The 17,783-nt window shown below is 44.2% G+C and overlaps 2 protein-coding genes across 12 annotated transcripts in view; one reads left to right on the top strand and one right to left on the bottom strand.

Annotated features, from left to right (window-relative positions):
• The window catches only part of LOC310745011 (cryptic protein-like), a 290,490-nt gene that overhangs the window by 32,913 nt on the left and 239,794 nt on the right, over window positions 1-17,783 (bottom strand). For 2 of the 10 annotated variants that reach the window (XM_083577215.1, XM_083577214.1), the window contains exon 2: window positions 8,672-9,259. The gene's annotated coding sequence lies outside the window, so the exon portion shown is untranslated. Of the gene's footprint in view, window positions 1-651; window positions 836-2,740; window positions 2,836-8,671; window positions 9,260-12,227; window positions 12,467-12,912; window positions 12,990-13,053; window positions 13,241-17,783 lie in introns of those variants that run through there. The other 8 variants (XR_014539827.1, XR_014539826.1, XM_083577208.1 and 5 more) reach the window with 8 other exon arrangements.
• Window positions 13,432-17,783, top strand: part of LRRC2 (leucine rich repeat containing 2) — an 84,510-nt gene continuing 80,158 nt past the window's right edge. The window contains exon 1 of one of the 2 annotated variants that reach the window (XM_083577084.1): window positions 13,432-13,519. The gene's annotated coding sequence lies outside the window, so the exon portion shown is untranslated. Of the gene's footprint in view, window positions 13,520-13,870; window positions 14,027-17,783 lie in introns of those variants that run through there. The other variant, XM_083577083.1, reaches the window with a different exon arrangement.

Here is a 17,783-nt window from a genome sequence, read left to right as displayed (position 1 = left end):
TGGGAAGGATAGCAGTATGTGGGATTTCTGATGATGAGAAATATATTTATTGTGGGCTGTGTCCAATGCTGAGAAGGAACACAAAACTTAATGGACTTTAGGTTTGTTAATGTCAGTGAGTCTACTCTGAGTATAACTAAAACTGGCTACAATCCTATTTATTAGGAATGCTTATATACACCTTATCCCCAGGCTTGCCGGAAAATTGACAATATAAATAAGGTCGCATTTGATCCACTGTAAACAATTACACAGGGATGCGGGTGGTGCTGTGGGTTAAACCACAGAGCCTAGGACTTGCCGATCAGAAGGTCGGCGGTTCGAATCCCTTTGACGGGGCGAGCTCCCGTTGCTTGGTCCCTGCTCCTGCCCACCTAGCAGTTCGAAAGCATGTCAAAGTGCAAGTAAATAAATAGGTACCGCTCCGGCGGGAAGGTAAACGGTGTTTCCGTGCACTGCTCTGGTTCGCCAGAAGTGGCTTAGTCATGCTGGCCACATGACCCGGAAGCTGTATGCCGGCTCCCTCGGCTAATAAAGCGAGATGAGCGCCACAACCCCAGAGTTGGCCACGACTGGACCTAACGGTCAGGGGTCCCTTTACTTTACCTTAAACAATTACACAGACACTCGAGAATCATATCCAGACAGCTGCTTCTGCATTTCTCCCATCAAAACATTGCAAGGAGTCCTATTCTTGATGGAGCACAACTGCTTCTGCCATTTCATGTCCATTGTACAGGATCCTCTAGGGGACACGGGTGGTGCTGTGGTCTAAACCACTGAGCCTCTTAGGCTTGCTGATCAGAAGGTCAGCAGTTCAAATCCCTGCAACAGACTAATAATAATAAAAAATATTATTTATACCCCCGCCCATCTGGCTGGGTTTCCCCAGCCACTCTGGGTGGCTTTCAACAAAAGATTAAAATACAATAGTCTATTAAACATTAAAAATTTCCCTAAACAGGGCTGCCTTCAGATCTCTTCTAAAAGTCAGATAGTTGTTTATTTCTTTGACATCTGATGTTCCACAGAGCGGGTGCCACTACCAAGAAGGCCCTCTGCCTGGTTTCCTGTAACTTCGCTTCTTGCAATGAGGGAACCTCCAGAAGGCCCTCAGTGCTGGACCTCAGTGTTTGTGCAGAACGATGGGGGTGGAAGTGCTCCTTCAGGTATACAAGACCAAGGCCACTGAGGACTTTAAAGGTCAGCACCAACACTTTGAATTGTGCTCAGAAACGTACTGGGAGCCAGTGTAGGTCTTTCAGGACCGGTGTTATGTGGTCTTGGCCCATTGCTCTGTCCCTGCTCCTGCCAACCTAGCAGTTTGAAAGCACTCCAGTGGAAGTGGATAAATAGGTACCGCTGTGGCGGGAAGGTAAATGGCATTTCTGTGCACTCTGCCTTCTGTCACAGTGTTCCGTTGCACCAGAACCGGTTTAGTCATGCTGGCCACATGACCCAGAAAGCTGTCTGTGGGCAAACGCCGGCTCCCTCGGCCTGAAAACGAGATGAGCGCCACAACCCCATAGTCACCTTTGACTGGACTTAACCGACCAGGGGTCCTTTACCTTTTTTTAAAACCACAGTATCCTCTAACCTTTCAGAAGGAGAATAATTGACTTTTGAACTAATTTCCCAGCAGTGACAAAGATCTGAAGTCATTAATGTGACTGTCTGGGGATGGGAATCTTCCCAGTACAGTACCATTTTGTTTTCTGCTCGGATGTGAGCATTATGCAAAAATTGCTTGCAAGCTAACTCAGTAGAGAGTTCAGAGAGATACAAACAGTTGCTTGTGCAAACTTTGCTTTGGGCAGGAACATGGATTCTGGGGTGCCTTTTTGTTTCCTTGCCTCGTTTATTTTTTTGGCCTTATTTCTTTCAGAAAGCAACAAAATCCTCTCCACCCCCCCACCCCAAGCTTCTGTGTGCTGGTTTTCCTTACATCTGCCTCTCTTCTTGGTGTTAACTTGAGCTGGCAGCATAACAGACCATTTGAAAGCAATGCTAAGTGTGAAGCTGTCAGTGAGAAGTCACTGAGGAAGTGGCAATAGCTGTTATTGAGCTCCTTTGCAGAAATATCCTGAGTACTGGAGCTTTGTTAACCCTTCCAAAGTCAATTACAAAGGGATGAAACCCAACTGTGGCTCGGCCAAACCTTAAGGTTCAAAGAGATTTTGCATCTGAAAAGCTTCAGTTTCCCCAGGGCCGAAACTTTCATACAAATCCTTCTGTCTTCTACATTCTTTCAAGCCCAAGATATTTGGCAGGAATAACCCAGGGATATATTTGCAGGGATATCACCATTTCCTGAGTTCCTTGCAGCCTTAGCTGTGACATGACTGGCATGAATTCAAAAAATGTCATTTTCACAGCACCTGCATTCTCTTGTTAATATTTTTTTTTGCCTGCCATTCAAGTGTTAAAGGCACTAGACCTCTGGAACCGATAGCTAAAAAATTGAAAACGTAGCCCTGCTTAGTCCCGTGTTAAGTTTTCTCTTACCCCCACTTTGTATTTCTCTCTTCTACAGTCTTACTATGCTGTGTTTGAGCTGAGTTGACCTGAAATCAGGATTTGACCTGATAAGTGAACAGTCATATTCATGGCACGCTCTGTAGAAACCACTCCAGCAAAGTAAAATTGAAGAGACTCTCCTCCATGTGATTACTTTTTTCCATTGCATATAATATAACGAACATGGCAAAAAAATACATTTTTAAAAAGGAAAATAATGTACCAATAGTGAACTCCGTTCTCGGAGTGCCATTCTTATGTTGCCAAAATGCCACCAGCCAATGCGAGAGAGCAGGGTCTCCATATGCTCAGGGGAACCTTGAAGTCTGCAGAAATACAAAATATTAAAAAAAAAAATAATTCCAAGGTTTGTGTCTGATGTACTGCTACATGAATGTTCCATTAGTGCAAGGATTTCTGTTAAAAAGCAATGGAACATTCCTCTCTTTTCTTTCCTTGCCCTGTGTAACCCCTAAGTCTGTTTTAGGGGTCCCCCCAACTGCCTGCATATTGAGAACCTCTCTTCCTCAACTGAGCTAGAGGGGAAAATGAAATGGAGTCCTCTGTAAGAGGTTTGGACTGAGGCAAGAAAAAAGAGACAAATACATTTTAGATTATCCTTTTGACGAAGGTGCACTCTTGGGTTGAGGAGAGCTGTTATGATAATATGTTAACACTCTGAATGCACAAGCCCAGGTAAGAATGATCGGCTTCTGAAGTTCCCCGGGAGCGTATTAATTTTGCAGGGCACCTGTGAATGCCTCAAACTTTTTCCAGTGGTGGTTGGAAGTATTAAAACCTCATTTACAGATCACAGTGATTGATGCCGGCCCTAATGGGACAACTCACTGCAACAAATTAGGCACTTAGTGCCATGTAAACTGGCCTCTTTTTTGCCATCATTACCTTCTCTCTTGTTAATTATTTTAAAGTTATTGTTTCATCTCTGTGTAAGCCACGGACAGAAGTCATTAGTTCTTTGTGGAGGGTTTCTCTGTTCTTTCCTGTAATTTGTCATCGTGTATGATGGAGTGCAATGCCCCCACCTGTAATTACCTTTTGTAATTACCATGCACATCTCCCTCCCTCCCTCCCTTTCTTTATTGTAATATTTGTGTGACAGACCAAAAAGCAATATATTTAATGGAGGGCTCTCATTTAGATCTTGTTATTGATATGGCAAGCTCTCTAGTGACATGACAACACATACAGCCTTTAGCAAATTGATTCACTTCCTTATTATTATTATTATTATTATTATTATTATTATTATTATTATTCCGCCCTATACTCGGAGGTCTCAGGGCAGTTTACAGAATAAAATCAAAATATAAAACCACAAAATACAAAATAAAAATAACAACAGCCCAATAACCCCCCCCAAAACCCACATTTTAAAACTTCTCTTTCACCCCCTATTGACCCACCTCTGTTAAAAAGGCATTTTATTGGAGGTTATGCTGGGTGATACAAACACCGTCCCTCCATGGTGTCTGATTTGTGGTAGCTGTTTAACACATGCGAGGAAGCATGTGATTTTGAAATGAGGTGGTGAATATGCTTGTGTGAACTCATCCATAGTTGTACTGCAGGGATTGGCTTGCTTATTGTGAAAGCAGGCTTGGTTTCAGTGAGTATAAACCCATAGTCTAAATACCTTCTTCAGATATATTACCTAAGAACAAGGGTCGGCAAGGCTTGCCGGGCCTGGGCCAGATCACTCCCACAGAGATCCTCCGTGGGCCAGACCAGCACAGTGCAATGCCAGAAATCGCGTCTGCGCATGTCCGTGGCACCGAAAATGGCTTCTGTGCATGCCCAGATGCCAAAAATCACACCTGCACAGAAGCAATTTCCAGCGTCTGGGCATGCGCAGAAACGATTTCCAGAGCCGCGTAAGAGAGTCCCCATGTGCGCTAGTTTAGCGCAGCATGTGGGGACTCGCCGAGCGGGCAGCTTAGTTCAGAGGTGGCTCATTGGCCGGTTAAATGGCCTCCGTGGGCCACAGGTTGGGGACCCCTGCCTAAGAAGAACCTGCTAGATCAGGCTAAGGACTCATCCAGTCCTGTTCTCACAGGGGCAACCAGATGTACCATGGGAAACTCTCAAGCAGAACCCAAGCACATGAACACTCATGTGACTTCCAGAAAGTGGTATTCAGCAGCATAAAAGGTAAAGGTAAAGGGACCCCTGACCATTAGGTCCAGTCGTGGCCGACTCTGAGGTTGCAGCACTCATCTCGCTTTATTGGCCTAGGGAGCCGGTGTACAGCTTCCGGGTCAAGTGGCCAGCATGACCAAGCCGCTTCTGGTGAACCAGAGCAGTGCACGGAAATGGCGTTTACCTTCCCGTCGGAGCAGTACCTATTTATCTACTTGCACTTTGACATGCTTTCGAACTGCTAGGTGGGCAGGAGCAGGGACCAAACAACGGGAGCTCACCCCATCGCGGGGATTTGAACCGCTGACCTTCTGATCGGCAAGTCCTAGACTCTGTAGTTTAACCCACAGCGCCACCCGCGTATAATAACCTTTATTGCAGTCCAACGACCCATAACACAGATACAGAATAAAATACAGACTCTTATAGGCAACCCCCCAGGGAAGGGAGACTGAAGCGTTATTTGTTTAGTCATGGGTATGTTGATCTTTGATTCGTATGACTACTGAAAGAAACTTTGCCACGGCCACTGTGATATCGTTGGACTTGTCGTCCAGAAGATATTTGATATATTAGGCTTCAGATTGACCCGGCCCATTTATTTGCCAATAGTGGTTTAATCAATAGTTCCCTCACTTGATCATATTGTCCGCAATGCAATAAAATATGCCTCATGCAGTCGACATCCTGAGAGCACACACAGATCCTACTCTGATAAAGGATACCTCTCAGTCTGCCATTTAACACTTCTGATGGAAATACATTTAATCTGGCTTTGGTGAAAAGATGCCGCTGGTATGTTGGTACAGACAAATTTCTAAGATATGCAGGTGTCTGAAACTCAAACCCATAGTGGATTCCTACTGCTAATGGGCCACAGATAACATGAGATTGAGATCGGAGATCACTATGCGATATGTCTCAGAGCCTTTGCCTCAGAGATTCAAGGGCGGTATCATAGCCCAGATGGTACAGGAGGGAAGGTGGCAACCAATCGAAGTGGTTTTTCTAACCATAATTTTCATCCATGAGCTGGTAAACTCCTCATTGTTTAGGTATGGAAGTAACCCCTTCCCTAGGCCAAAGACTGAGATCTTGAGCCAGTATCTCAGGGCAGCCCACCATGCTTTAGTTGATAAAGGACATTCACCTGTTTCTAAAAATAGTATTGCATTTTGAACACAATTTGGAACTGGTAGGAGGGACCGGAGAAACTGCCTGGAAGCCATCGAACCTGGGGAATGAGCCATTGAACCAGACGTTTGAGGTGTAGAAGAGTTGAGGAGTTAATGGCTGATGGAACATAATGGCCTCCCCATGTATAAAAGAATCGAAGTATATCCAGATGTGTATACCTGTGAAGAGATCCAAGATTTAGAACCTCAAAGCCAAAGTGAGAGCATTTGGGTCAAAATTAAGGGAGAGAAGAATAACAGTGACCTCATTGTGGGAGTTTACTATAGATCCCCAAGCCAAACGGAGGACATAGATGATGCCTTCCTGGAACAGATGGCCAAGCATGCAAAAGGAAGGGAGATAGTAGTAATGGGGGACTTCAATTACCCGGATATTTGTTGGATGTCAAACTCAGCCAAGAGCATAAGGTCAAACAGATTCCTCACTGGCCTTGCAGACAACTTCATTGTCCAGAAAGTGGGAGAAGCAACAAGAGGAACAGCCATTTTAGATCTGGTCCTAACCAATGTTGATGACCTGGTTAGTGGGGTAGAAGTGGAAGGATCATTAGGCGCGAGTGATCATGCTCTTCTGAAGTTTACTATACAGCGGAAAGGAGCAGCCAAGCATACTAGGACTCAATTTCTCAACTTTAAGAAAGCCGACTTCATAAAACTTAGGGAAGTGCTGGGTGAGATCCCATGGACGGTAATACTAAAAGGAAAGGGAGTTCATGATGGCTGGGAGTTTGTTAAGAGGGAGATAGTAAAAGCACAACTTCAGGCAATACCAATGAGACGGAAACATGGAAGGTGCCTAAAGAAGCCAGGGTGGCTATCTAAAGAACTTTTAACTGAGTTAAGATTTAAAAAGGATGTGTACAAAAAATGGAAAAGGGGGGAAACCATCAAAGAGGAATTCAAACAAATAGCCAGCACGTGTAGACACAAAGTCAGAAAAGCTAAAGCACAGAATGAACTCAGGCTTGCTAGAGAGGTTAAAAGCAACAAAAAAGGCTTTTATGGGTATGTTCGTAGCAAAAGGAAGAACAAAGAAACAGTGGGGTCACTCAGAGGAGAAGATGGTGAAATGCAAACAGGGGACACAGAAAAGGCTGAACTCCTCAATGCCTTCTTTGCCTCAGTCTTCTCCGATAAAGAAAACAATGCCCGACCTGAAGAATTTGGAGCAAATGATTCAGCAGAGGAAACACAGCCCAGAATAACTAAGGAGATAGTACAAGAATACTTGGCTAGTCTAGATGTATTCAAGTCTCCAGGGCCAGATGAACTGCATCCAAGAGTATTAAAAGAACTGGCAGATGTGATCTCAGAACCACTGGCAGTCATCTTTGAGAATTCCTGGAGAACAGGCGAAGTCCCGGCAGACTGGAGGAGGGCAAATGTTGTCCCTATTTTCAAAAAGGGGAAAAGAGAGGACCCAAATAATTACCGCCCAGTCAGTCTGACATCAATACCAGGGAAGATTCTGGAGCAGATCATTAAGCAAACAGTCTGTGAGCACCTAGAAAGGAATGTTGTGATCACCAATAGTCAGCATGGATTTCTGAAAAATAAGTCATGTCAGACTAACCTGATCTCGTTTTTTGACAGAATTACAAGCCTGGTAGATGAAGGGAACGCAGTAGATGTAGCCTACCTTGATTTCAGCAAGGCATTTGACAAGGTGCCCCATGATATTCTTGTAAAGAAGCTGGTAAAATGCGGTCTTGACTATGCTACCACTCAGTGGATTTGTAACTGGCTGACTGACCGAACCCAAAGGGTGCTCATCAATGGTTCCTCTTCATCCTGGAGAAGAGTGACTAGTGGGGTGCCACAGGGTTCTGTCTTGGGCCCGGTCTTATTCAACATCTTTATCAACGACTTGGATGATGGACTCAAGGGCATCCTGATCAAATTTGCAGATGACACCAAACTGGGAGGGGTGGCTAACACCCCAGAGGACAGGATCACACTTCAAAACGACCTTGACAGATTAGAGAACTGGGCCAAAACAAACAAGATGAATTTTAACAGGGAGAAATGTAAAGTATTGCACTTGGGCAAAAGAAATGAGAGGCACAAATACAAGATGGGTGACACCTGGCTTGAGAGCAGTACATGTGAAAAGGATCTAGGAGTCTTGGTTGACCACAAACTTTACATGAGCCAACAGTGTGACGCGGCAGCTAAAAAAGCCAATGCAATTCTGGGCTGCATCAATAAGAGTATAGCATCTAGATCAAGGGAAGTAATAGTGCCACTGTATTCTGCTCTGGTCAGACCTCACCTGGAGTACTGTGTCCAGTTCTGGGCACCACAGTTCAAGAAGGACACTGACAAACTGGAACGTGTCCAGAGGAGGGCAACCAAAATGGTCAAAGGCCTGGAAACGATGCCTTATGAGGAACGGCTAAGGGAGCTGGGCATGTTTAGCCTGGAGAAGAGGAGGTTAAGGGGTGATATGATAGCCATGTTCAAATGTATAAAAGGATGTCACATAGAGGAGGGAGAAAGGTTGTTTTCTGCTGCTCCAGAGAAGCGGACACGGAGCAATGGTTCCAAACTACAAGAAAGAAGATTCCACCTAAACATTAGGAAGAACTTCCTGACAGTAAGAGCTGTTCGACAGTGGAATTTGCTGCCAAGGAGTGTGGTGGAGTCTCCTTCTTTGGAGGTCTTTAAGCAGAGGCTTGACAACCATATGTCAGGAGTGCTCTGATGGTGTTTCCTGCTTGGCAGGGAGTTGGACTCGATGGCCCTTGTGGTCTCTTCCAACTCTATGATTCTATGATTCTATGATTCAGTTTGCTTACCTCCGCCTTTTGATAGCTGGTCTATCAATGATGCTTCCAGGACTTGGAATGATGGAATAGAAGCCCTAGGTACCGGAAGAATATGGTCCAACAGCATTACTGTCTCCAGCCATGGAGATAGATCACAGCCGTCATGGTTAGTAGCCATTGATAGACTTCTCCTCTATGAATTTATCCAGTATTGTGGTACCTTGGTTGTCAAACTTAATCCGTTCTGGAAGTCCGTTCCAAAACCAAAGCGTTCCAAAACCAAGGCGCGCGTCCCCATAGAAAGTAATGCAAAACGGATCAGTCCATTCCAGACTTTTAAAAAACAATCCCGAAAACATCAATTTAACATGAATTTTACTATCTAACAAGACCATTGATCCATAAAATGAAAGCAATAATCAATGTATTGTACTATAAAATAAACAAGACAGTATTGTAGATGATAAAAATCAACATTATTATTTTTTGCTTACCTGCACTGATGATAGTCATTGTTTGGATGGGGGGGCTTTTATCCATTTCCGCAGTCACACCATCAATCAATCAGTAGCTGAACTGGGTTCCACACAGTCACAAAAACAAATTAACCGAAAAAGCCTCAAAAACGCAAACGCAAAATAAATAGCAAAAACAAAAGCACAAAATACGGTGGTACCTTGGTTCTCAAACTTAATCCATTCCAGAAGTCCGTTTGACTTCTGAAATGTTTGAAAAACAAGGCGCGGCTTCTGATTGGTGCAGCTGCCCCGGAAACAACAGCCAACAGCTGCCTCAGATGTTTGGGTTCCGAAAAACGTTTGAAAACTGGAACACTCACTTCCAAGTTTTTGGAGTTTGAGAACCAAAGCGTCTGAGAACCAAGGCATTTGAGAACCAAGGTAGCACTGTGCTCTTTGAAAGCCACCCAACTTGGTGGCCATCACTGCTTCCTTTGGAGCCAGTTCCATAGTTCCTGTGTGAAGAAGCATGTTCTTTTATCCATCATGAAGCTTCACCAGATGTTCATGAATTCTTGTGTTTTGAGTGAGGGAGAAAAACTTTGATACTTCCAATTTCTCCATGCCACGGATAATTTTAAAAACTTTTATGATATCACTTCTACTTTGAAAGGCACTTGAAAGCCTGTCAGAATGTGTGAAGGCACTCAAGCTAGCAGAATTTATTTATTTATTATAAATTTATTCATTTGTTTTTTCAAATTAGTATTTTACAATCACATATCCAACATACAAAATGCAACATAAAAACAAGATTCCAGAGAATCTCTTGGACGTTTCTCCTCCCCTTTGTGGGTCCTATTATTAACCATTTCCTCCTGCATCTTTTATAATAATCCAAATCTTTTACATCTCCATTATATCCAAAATTCACCATTAGACTACAGGTGTTATTCCAATCCTACTAACAATTTTAACTGTTTTTAACAATGGTTTTTCAGGTAAATTATAAATTTCCCCCATTCCTTATTAAAGCTTTGATCTTCCTGATTTCTGATTCTGCTGATCATTTTTGCCAAACTAGCAAAACTTAGTTCCCAGAGTGTTCCATTACTTATTTGGAAGACATACGTCCTGTCGTTTCTGTAAGACTATGATCTATAGCAGGTGTGGTGCTGAACTACACCTACCATTATAACCTGCCCATTGGCTATAGTGTTCCAGTGTCATATTTTATGTACTGTATGTGACCCATCAAAGCATTAACCATCTTCAGTCAGCAGATGGCACTGTGAGTTTCATTGCTAATCCATCACCTCCTTTTGCAATACATGCTTCCCCCCCACCCCATGGAAAATACCCACAACATGGGTGTAATTATGAATTTTTACCTTTACTTTTAATTATAACAGTCTTGTAACAACAATAACAAAGGGATCTGTGTTGGTACATAAGTGGAAAAAAAACCCCACCAAGTCTGCAGTTGGCTAATGTCTATATTAAAGGTAAAGGTAAAGGACTCCTGACAGTTAAGTCCAGTCTTTACCTTTACCTCAAACATTAGAGATGGAGGTCCAAAAGGTGCCAGAAGCTACTGTTAGGTCCATCATGAGACGTCCGCTAGCTTCTAATCACAGATACCAGCAGCCTTCAAGCAAGCAAACTTGCCTTATTATCGCTCCCTAGCATCCCACTGCCAGAGGATTGCCTCCTTCCATTCACCAGTTGGCCTCCTCCAAGTGGAAGAAACCTGGGCAGAGCTGAATGTCACATCCATTGCCAGGTGTGTCCTGTTGGAAACAGAAAAGGGCTTCCCCCTTGGCCTGCCTTTATATCCACTCAGTTGCCAAGGGCTTTTGTGACATTACAAGAAACCCACAGCCAATGGCAACAGCTGGGGAGGCATCATCTTCATTGCTTTGCGCCTCACAATGGCAGGGGAACCTATCAGTGATTGTGTGTTTGTTTATTTGGGATGTGGGTGGAGCTGTGGTCTAAACCACTAAGCCTCTTGGGCTTCTCAATCAAAAGATTGGCTGTTCGAATCTCCTCGATGGAATGAGCTCCTGTTGCTTTGTCCCAGCTCCTGCCAACCTAGCAGTTCAAAAGCACACCAGTGCAACTAGATAAAGAGGTACCGCTGTGGCAGGAAGGTAAACGGCTTTTCCGTGCGCTCTGGTTTCCGTCACGGTGTCTCATTGCACTAGAAGCGGTTTAGTCCTGCTGGCCACATGACCTGGAAAAAGCTGTCTGTGGACAAATGCTGGCTCCCTTGGCCTGAAAGGAGGATGAGCGCTGTACCCCATAGTCACCTTTGACTGGACTTAACCGTCCAGGGGTCCTTTACCTTTACCTTTATTTTCACAGCAATTAGTGAGGTAATCATAATGATCAGGGACATTCTTTGGAAGGTTGGTCTGTGGATTGCTGACTTGTCAATCAGCTGCAACAGTGCTTTTCAATGTAGCTTGACAGTCAGATGACGACATTTCTCTTTCTGCTGAGAAAGGCTTTCCCTGAGAACTCCTACGTACAGAGCCATTGTGAAAGGCACAGCTAAAAAAGCTGAGTGAAACATTGACCATCCTATTATCTGTGATCTCCCTCCCCTGCCTTTTGACTCAAATTCAAAATTCATTGCTTAAAATGCTGGACTTGGATTTATAGTTAATCACGGTGAAAGCAGAACATAAAACTAGTTTGCCTTGTTATGTTGACAAAAATCAATCTATCAATCCTGTAATTATGGAATTTTATCAGTAGCATAATATAGTTGACAGTGCGATGCTCTCTGTGCAATTTCTGAAGTGGTGCATTATCATTAGTCTCAGTTTACATACAGTCGCCAGAGGAAAGTGCTCACTCTCAAATATACATGAGAAAAGCTCATTTGAGGCAATATGACCTTTGTACATTTCGAGTAATTTGAAAGCTCAGCTTTGAAACCATAATCATAGTTCCTTGGCTGACCCAGACTGTCTGAATGTTCAAAATAATAAATCAACCCTTAGAAATCAAGAAATAAACAAAAATAACGAGATCTGCAAATGAGCTTCTATCCCCCCCCCCTCGCCACCCTTTGCCTCCTGGGTTACTGAATCCTTCAGACGCACAACCATCAAACTTACTTCTGCAAACATGAAGGCTAGAAACTTGCATCTGAGCCTTCTAAAAAATAAAAACCAGAATGACCTTTTAGCCTTGTGTTGTAAGTGGCTCATATTGATTCATGTTGCTGTGGAAGAGGGGAATGCACAGAAGCCATGATCCAGTGGAAGACATTTCGGCTGATTTACTGAGTTGATTGGGATGAAAGGCTAGAATTTGATGTGACACCAATGGCCTCCTCGTATGTTCGGCTCCTTGTCTAATGAAAGAGGCCAAAGGTTAGCTGGTGGTTGGTGACATTCTCATTACTCTGCTCAGAGTAACTGATTCTATTGCCAATAGCAGACATGGGAGATGGGGAACACAGTGGGGATCGGAGGGTTAAAGCTCCCTGTACCCTTCAGGCTGGGTTCCCAATCCATATTGTGGGGCCTCAAGTTTCCTAATGACTATAAAAACAGGAATTCATACAAGTGCTAATTGCATGCATGGCACTGTGCCTATTTTTGGCTCTTTTACAGCTGAATAAGAAGCTGAAAGGGACGCGGGTGGCACTGTGGGTTAAACCACAGAGCCTAGGGCTTGCCAATCAGAAGGTTGGCAGTTCAAATCCCCACGACAGGGTGAGCTCCCGTTGCTCGGTCCCACCTCCTGCCAACCTAGCAGTTCGAAAGCACGCCAAAGTGCTAGTAGATAAATAGGTACCACTCCGGCGGGAAGGTAAGCGGCGTTTCTGTGCGCTGCTCTGGTTTGCCAGAAGCGGCTTAGTCATGCTGGCCACATGACTCCCTCGGCCAATAAAGTGAGATGAGCGCCACAACCCCAGAGTCGTCTGCGACCCTTTACCTTTAAGAAGCTGAAATCAGCAGCTGCAACTTTCCTCTGCAAAGAAATGCAGTGACGGAGGAGGCAAAACCCCTTTCTTTTTTGCCTGTTGTGCAGTGGGCAAAAGCACGGCACTTCAGCACACAGCCAACGGTGGCAGCCTTCTGCAACAGCCTTCTGTTACAGCCCCGGCAACCTGTTTACTGAGAGTCCTCGTGTGCTTCCTGGCACAGCTACTTCACATACATTTCAAAGTGGCTGTCTCACAGATGAAGGCCTGCCAGGAAATAAAAGTTGGACCCGTTCCTGAGAGCCCTCTTTGCGACTATATCAGGAAGCAGAGAACCTGCCAAGTTCAGAAGGGCAGTGGCACCTTTTCCTCTAAACAGGGAGCGTGTCTGGCCAGACTGTTTTGTGACTAGGTCCCTCTCCCCAACTCCTGCTCTGCAGCACCACTCAGGTCACCCTGTAGCCATGACAGCTGCAGGTACTTTCAGTTCTCCTTCTCATTTCCGTATTTTATTAAGAGGTCTCCAGACTGAAGGAAATTAGTCTAATTCTAACCGCGTATCGAAAAAACAAAACAAAAAAGAACTTGGCTTCTTTCTTCCTGGAATAACACTCTGGCACCTCTGTGTGATTTTAAATAACGCTGGGACTACAGGTCAAAGGAATGTTGTTTTTATCACCCTCGCCGAAGTGCTGTTAAGATGCTTAGCCTATTAAAAGTTCATTTCTTTTATCTGAACGGAGCTTTGCAGAGCTGATATTCTATCATGTCCATGGCTGCTTTCGAACCACAGATCATGTTAGCACATTACAAATATAGAACATTAGCAAATCTGGAAGGCCAGTCACGTTGGCAAGTTTAAACAAATAGAGATACTGGGCTGACCAAGGGCTATGTTGTCGCTGTAAACAACCTCAGAGTTTCCAGTTTTCTTGCCACACAGGTACACCGAGGAGCTCAGCACAATAGTGCTCTTAGGTGTAGGTAAGTGGCGGACTGTTTTGCTGGCTCTTGAGATTACAGTGCTTCTGATCTGCTGGGGATCAAACATGCAAAGTCATCAGTGATGATTGATGGTGCTAGTAGTGTTTTAGTGCCTGTCAAAATGTGTGTGTTTGCGTGAGAGAGAGAGACAGAAAAAGAAATTCAGAAGGAAAGAAGTATATACCGTAGATTATATATATAAAGTTTAAGCCTGAAACATTATGGTTTTTGGGTCCACTTGGTTTTTCATATACAATGATGAGCTAACTGAACACATTCATCACACCGACCTGAGCTTGCAATGTATCTAATGAGAGGTTGTTGGTTTTTTAAAAAATTAAAGCATACCGGACCGCAGTTACTAGTATTCTCTATGTCTCCACTATGGAAAACAAAACAACCCCTGCCTCCTAAAAACTGTACTATTCTATCTCAAGGGCATAGGTTGGAGTGAAAATGATTTACTATATTAAAAAAAAGAGTTTTGGGAGATTGGCTATTTATCTTTGTTGCGTGTCAGGATCTTGAGTGACGTTTAAAAGAGTTATAGAACGTCTGCTTCTGAAGGCCACGTGCCAGGTATCTAATGGATGTAGAGCAGATCTGGTAAGCTGAGAGACATTTGTGTGTGAGAGAGAAAGTGTTGCTGTAGATCAAAAGGTTACGTTGCAGATGAACAAGTTATTACCTGGCGCCCATCGCTGTAAGAAGAGCATGCATGTTAGTTGAAAGGCGAAATACCTCCAGGGAGGAAATATTAAGGCTGGAGGCAGATGTGGAAGATAGGGTTATCAGGGGCTCCAGGTTCGGAGGCAACATGCCTCAGTTTCTGGAGAACAGCCGGAGGAGAGGACTATTGCTTTCATGTCCTGCTTATGTGGGTTTCCCATAGGCATCTCACTCAATATTGTCTACGCTGACTGGTCATGGCTGTCCAGGGTTTTCGACTGGGAATGTTCCCAGACCTACTTGGAGATGGCGGAGATGGAAGCTGGGACCATAGCTGTCAAGCGTCCCTTATTTGGAGGGACAGTCCCTTATCCCAGCGCCATGTCCCGCTGCTGTCCCTTATTGATGGATGTCCCTTAAATTGCCCTGATTTCAAAGGAAGCAGCTCCTCTCCCTCCCTCCCTGCCCCCCAGGGAGGAGGGAGGCTCCAACTGTGTTGCTTGGCTGCCCAGTCTGCCCCCCTTCGGCCTCCTCTCACTAGCCTCGGCCCCTGGGAGCCCCTCCCCGCCGGCACTGGTGGGAGCCTCGGGCCCTTCCGCCGCCATCCTCCTCGCGGCCGCCAAACTGAGCGTCTCCGCCTGGGGCCTTCCCTCTGCCTGTCACCGCTGCTCCCGCTAGGCCGTACTGTGGCTGTGCCGCCGAGAGACCCCGGATGAGATGGGCAGCCTGGCATGGCCTATGAATTGCTGAGGAGCCTTGAGAGGAGAGCGAGGGCAACCATAGAGAGAGCAGTTCAGAGAGAGGAGGAAGAGGAGGAGGCGGAGGCGCGGGCAGGTGTTCCAAGGGCTACAAGGGAAGGACTGCAAGTGCTTCTCCCATAGATTTGTAGTGGTAGACTAGCATAGATGGTCTGATCTGTGGGTTTATTTCGGGCGCTATTTCCCCCCTCCTCCCCCCCCCGCCTGATGGAATTGAGAGCTGCAGATGGAGCATGAGAGAAAAGATACAGAACTGCAGCAGCATCTTCGTAGCTTGGACTTCGTTTTGCGCAAAAAGTGGTTGCTGCTTGTAGTTATTTACCGTATTTTTCGCGCACCCGACCATAACACGCACGTAGTTTTTAGAGGAGGAAAATCCGTAGGCATGCCACCCGTAGGCATTTCCTCCATAACACGCCCAGACATTTCCCCTTACTTTCTAGGAGGAAAAAAAGTGAGTGTTATGGTGCAAAAAATACGGTAATTGCAGTGTTTCATCAGCTGGTGTCTTGAGCAGCAACCTCTGGAAACGAAGGGCTAAAAACCGGCGCTGCTCTCCAAAATTACCTGGTCCCTTTTAACTGGTTGACTAAAATCCCTTATTTTGGCTGCTGGTCCCTTATTTTCAAATCTGTAAGTTAACAGCTATGGCTGGGACCTTTTGCATGCAAAGCAGATGCTCTACCACTGAACTATGGTCCTTTCAGGGCTTGAATACAGCATGGGTTGTGAGAGATGAGGCATAGGATCCAGTTTTGGATCCAATTTTTTTTTTTGGGGGGGGAGTTTTCCTTTTTTTACAATTAAATTTTTATTCAGTTTTCCTTTTCATTCATTACATACATCTCATATCCATAACATTATCTATTCATTCCTCCTTCCCTCCCCTCCTCGGCTTCCCCCAACTTCCGCTTCTGGTTTGTTTCTCCTTTCACCCACCTTGCTACCCCCTAAAAGAAAATACTAATAGTATACTTATACAATAACATCTAACCTAAAAATGAAAAAATGAAAATAAGTGCACCATATTATTTCCCTATCTTCTACACACTTTCTAATACTAATGATGTGAATGTTTATTTAAATCCTGCCATCAAGTCTACAGACTTTCTTTGTTTCTGCAGATATAATATAAATGGTTCCCATTCTTTTTCAAAGTCACTGTTGTCTTTTTCTCGTAGTCTGCATAGTTCATCAACTTCTCTTGCCATTGTTCTTTAGTTGGTATTTCTCCAGTCTTCCAGTTTTGTGCAATCAGCATTCTCGCAGCTGTAGTGGCATACTTAAATAGAGTCCTCTTTTCTTTTGGTATATTTTGACCTAAAATGCCTAGTAGAAAGGCTTCTGGGTTTTTTTTGCAAAAGTTATTTTCAACATTTTCTTCAACTCATTATATATCACTTCCCAATAGACTTGTACCTTTTTTCAATCCCATCACATATGATAAAATGTACCTTCCACTTCACACCTCCAACACTCTTTCTTTTCATTTTTATACATTTTTGCCAATTTAACCAGAGATATATACCATCTATACATCATTTTCATATAATTCTCTCTCAATAATATGCAATCTGTAAATTTCAAATTGACTTTCCACAGTTTCAGATCCGAAAAAGTTGAATGGTATGGACTCTGGCCTGGCTCCTCACCCCTGTTATTTGAGTGAAGACCAGGCCTAGTGGGGAAGGACTGGAGCTCAGTGGCAGAGCATATATTTGCCTGCAGACACCCTCTGGTTCTGGTATGGCTGGGAGAGAACCTTGTCTGAAACCTTGGAGAGCTGTTGCCAGTCGTTGGAGACTCAGTGAATGAGAGAGGCCAATGGGCTGACTCAGCATATGACAGCCTTAGATGCTCCTAAGCTGCTATCAAACCATTCATTGTAATTATGATAATTTTTCATGAAACACTGATATCGTGGCAATAAAATAAAGATGAGTAAGATGAAGTAAAGTCAGCAAGGAAGGAAGGAGCTTCAGCCACATGACAGAAGGAGGAATCTGTCTGCAGAATGATTTCGGCATCTCAGTGAAGAGAAAGGGGAATACATCTGCAATAAGTCCCTCTCTGCCTGTAGCTACAGTAGCATCCATCAAGTTCGATGGGAAACACATTAGTGCTATGAGAGCAGGGGAAGTACAAAAAGTACTTTCAATTGACTACTAATTAATCCATAATTAAAGACGTAATTAATGAACATCCCAAGAGGAGCTTAGACTTTGTGGGCAAAGAATACAGCAATAAAAGAGAACCTTCTCGATAAGATAATTTCCTTTGATGAGTTATAGAATACAAACCCTACTGGATTTAGGGTGCTGCAGGCGATT

This window comes from Podarcis filfolensis (assembly GCF_964270895.1).
Source record: "Podarcis filfolensis genome assembly, chromosome: 11".
Lineage (NCBI taxonomy): Eukaryota > Metazoa > Chordata > Lepidosauria > Squamata > Lacertidae > Podarcis > Podarcis filfolensis.
The sequence above is the reverse complement of the archived record's forward strand: the minus strand, read 5'-3'. Positions and strand labels throughout refer to the sequence as shown.